The sequence below is a fragment of the Cebus imitator genome, unplaced genomic scaffold, assembly GCF_001604975.1.
Source record: "Cebus imitator isolate Cc_AM_T3 unplaced genomic scaffold, Cebus_imitator-1.0 Scaffold63, whole genome shotgun sequence".
Lineage (NCBI taxonomy): Eukaryota > Metazoa > Chordata > Mammalia > Primates > Cebidae > Cebus > Cebus imitator.
The window spans coordinates 2295871-2299641 of NW_016107378.1; the positions used below are offsets into that span (position 1 = coordinate 2295871).

Genomic DNA, 3771 nt, shown 5'->3' on the forward strand with positions numbered 1-3771 from the left:
TCGGCCTCCCAAAGTGCTGGGATTACAGGCTTGAGCCACCACGCCCGGCCGATACAATATCTTATGATATCATAACTTCACAATTGTGGATAGACCACATCTTATTTATTCATCTGTTGATGGACTTTTGGGTTGTTTCTACTTTGGGGTTATTCTGAATAATACTGCTGTAAATATTTGTCTACAAGCTTTCATGTGAACATGGTTTCATTTCTTTCAGTACATACTAGGAATAGAATTGCTGAGCCATAGGTAACAGCACCATGCCTAATAGTTTGAGAAATTGCAAAACTGTTTTCCAAAGGGAAAACAGTTCCCTTTGTTTGTGTCTTTCTTTCGTTAAGCCTACAGCACCTGGTATTCGCATGAAGTCTCCCATCCAAGTACTAACCATGCCTGACCCTGCTTAGCTTCTGAGATCAGATGAGATTGGGCATGTTCAGGGTGGTATGGCCATAGACTGGGGCTGTGCCTTTCTACATTCCCTCCTGCAACGTGTGAGAGTTGTCATTTGTCCACATCCTCACTAATACTTGTTAGTGTCTCTTTAATTCTGGCCATCCTAAGGGGTATGAAGTGATATCTCATTTTGGTTTTGATTTGCATTTATTCAATGGCCAGTAACGTTGAGCATCTTTTCATGTGTGTATTGGCTATTTGTAGGTCTTTGGAGAAATGTTTGTTCAAATCCATGCTCCTTTTACAATTGAGTTTTTATCTTTACTTTTGAATTGTAAGAGTTCTTTATATGTTCTGGATACAAGTTACTTACAGATACGTGATTTACAAATATTTTCTCCAGTTTTGTGGGTTGTCTGTTCTCTTGCTTTTTACTTATTATTATTATTATAGATTTGGAGTCTCCCTCTGTTGCCCAGGCTGGTCTTGAACTTCTTGGGCTCAAGCAAATTTTCCTACCTTGGCCTCCCAAAGTACTGGGAATCTAGGCATGTGCCACCACACTCAGTCTTCTCTTTTCTTGAACATGCCCTTTGAAGCACTGAAGATATTGATTTTGATGTTTATTTTTTTTTTATCGCCTGTGCTTTTAATGTCAAGTCTAAGAAGCTTTTGCATAACTCAAGGTAACAGATTATTCTTATGTTTTCTTCTAAGAGTTTTATAGTTTCATCTCTTATGTTTAGGACTCTGATCAATTCTGAGTTAATTTTTGTGTATGGCATAGAGAAAGGGTGCAACTTCATTTTTTTGTTGATGGATATTCAGTTGTTCTGAATATCCTTTCCCCCATTGAATTGTCTTGGCACTCCTTTCAAAGATTAACTGCCCATTCAAAGGGTACGAAGTTTCCATTCCACAAGATGAATATGTTGTGGAGATCAAATGTACAACATAATAACCACAGTATTACCAACTATAATCTCCACATATGTATATGTTATAAATATATATATGTGGATATCAAATGTACATTATAACTACAGTATTATTAACTATAGTTATATGTTGTACATTTATATACAGTTGTATACAGTATTACCAACTGTAGTTATGCTGTACATTTGATCTACACACACACACACACACACACACACACACACACACACATATGTATATAAATTAGGCATCGTGGTGCATGTCTGTAGTCCTAGCTACTTTGGAGGCTGAAGGAGAATTACTTGAGCCCAGGAATTTGAATCTGCAGCGAGTTATGATTTTACCACTGCACTCCAGCCTGGGTAACAGAGTGAGACTCAAAAATAACAAAAGCAAAAAAGACACGACATCCACTTTTAAATATATCCAATTTTTATTTGTTAATTATACCTCAGTAAGGCTGGAAGAAAAATCAACCAACCATAAATGTTAAGGGTTTATTTCTAAGCTCTTATTTCTGTTCCATTATCCATTTGTTTATATAAATTCCTATACAATACTGTCTTGATTACTATGTCTTTGTAGTAAGTTTTGAAATCAAGAAGTGTGAGTCCTCCAACCTTATTCTTTTTTTTTTACACATATTATGACATGAATTCATAGGGAATAGGTTCCAGCAGCTCAAGCTCCCTCCCATTGGTTCTCTCAAAGTGTGCTTCTCTGGGTGGAGCAGGCTGGTGCTTCAGTTGAACCCAGGTACCTTTCTCTTTGGCTTCTTTCTTTTTCTGATCATTTTCCTTCATGCGTTTCAGGAAGCTGTCTCAGCTGTTAGAGTGTTTAATGTACTCAATATGCACATTAATTCTCTTGGCAAGAATCTTGCCCTTAACTTGGTTTATAACAATGCCAATAGCATGCTAGGGAACACTGTAGACTCTTCCAGTTTTGCCATGGTAACACTTGTGGGGCATTTCTTTTTCAACAGTATCCATTCCCTTGATGTCTACAATATCATTGTTCTTATAAATTCACATATACGTGGCCAAAGGAACAACACCATGTTTTCTAAAAGGCCTAGAGAACATATTTTGGGTGCCTCTTCTGTTTCCCTTTGTGTTAGTCATTTTGGTGAATTACGGGAAGATGGTGGTTCCGGTAGAAAGGAAGTCAAATTTTTTTTTTAATTGTCTTGTCTATTCTGGGTCCCTTGTATTTCTATATGAATTTTAGGATAAAATGGCCAACTTCTGCAAAGAAGCCAGCTGGGAATACAATGGATTTTTGTACATTGCTATAATATTCTGCAACCTTTCTAAGCTTATTTGTTATCTAATGTTTCTGTTATTTTAGTACATTCCTTAAGATTTTCTATATACAAGATCATATCATGTGAAACAGATTTTTTTACTTCATTTTCCCATCTGCATATCTTTTTTCTTTTTCTTGCCTTATTGCCCTGGGAAAAACTTCCAAAATAATGTTAAATAAAGGTAGCAGAGGTCCTGTTTTTGACTTAGGAGAAAATATTTAGTCTTTCACCAGTAAGTATGGTATTAATTGTGGGTTTTACATAGATGTCCTTTATCAGGTTGAGTGAATTCTCTTCTACCCCTAGTTGTTGAATTTTTTTTTCTATTTTTTGATCGTGAAAGGGCACTGGATTCTGTGAAATTATTTTTCTGCATCTGTTGAAATAATCATGCGTGTTTTAAAAATTCTATTAATATCACATTGATTATTTCTCATACATCAATCAACCTTGCATTTCTGGAATAAATCCAGGTTGTTTGTGATGTATAGTCCTTTTCATATGCTGCTGGATTCTGTTTGCTGGCATTTTGTTTGAGCCAATACTCAAGGGATATTGGAGAGCAGTTTTCTTGCAATTTCTGGCATCAGGGTAATATTGACCTCATAAAACAAGTTGGGGAGCACTTCCTGTTTCTTCTTTTAGATGAATTTGTCAATAGGTGTTAACTTTTTCCCCAGTGAAGCTGCCTGGTTCACAGATTTTCTTTATGGGAAGTTTTTTTTTTTTTTTTTTTTTTAGTTTTTCTTTTTTTCATGTCAGATGGGCAATGTGCCCATGTGGTAACAAGGTTCAAGGGTGTCACATCTCACATATGTGTGTGAACACCCAGTCATCATACTCATGAACTACAAAAGGATCAAGGCAGACTTGTTTTTAATTAGTAATTAAATCTCTTTACTTATTGTAATTCTATTCAGATTTTTTAAATTTCTTTTTGACTTAGTTTCTTTAGCATCTTTCTAGGAATTTGTTCATTTAATCTTGGTTATCTAATCTGTTGGCATTCTCTTGTTCATAATATTCCCTTATGATCCTTTGTGTGCCTGTAAGGTCAGTAGGAATGTCCCTTCTTTCATTTTTGATTTAAGTAATTTGAGTCTTCTCTTTTTGTTGCTCAGTCT

General features: G+C 35.7%; 1 non-coding gene and 1 pseudogene across 1 annotated transcript; both read right to left on the minus strand.

Moving 5' to 3' along the window:
• Positions 1 to 342: 342 nt before the first annotated feature.
• Positions 343 to 461, minus strand: LOC119471515 (annotated as a pseudogene).
• A 2942-nt stretch (positions 462 to 3403) lies between these two features.
• On the minus strand, positions 3404 to 3507 carry LOC119471523. The gene has a single exon (XR_005200596.1). It is a non-coding gene; the product is annotated as a small nucleolar RNA U13 (small nucleolar RNA).
• Between the last annotated feature and the right edge of the window lie 264 nt (positions 3508 to 3771).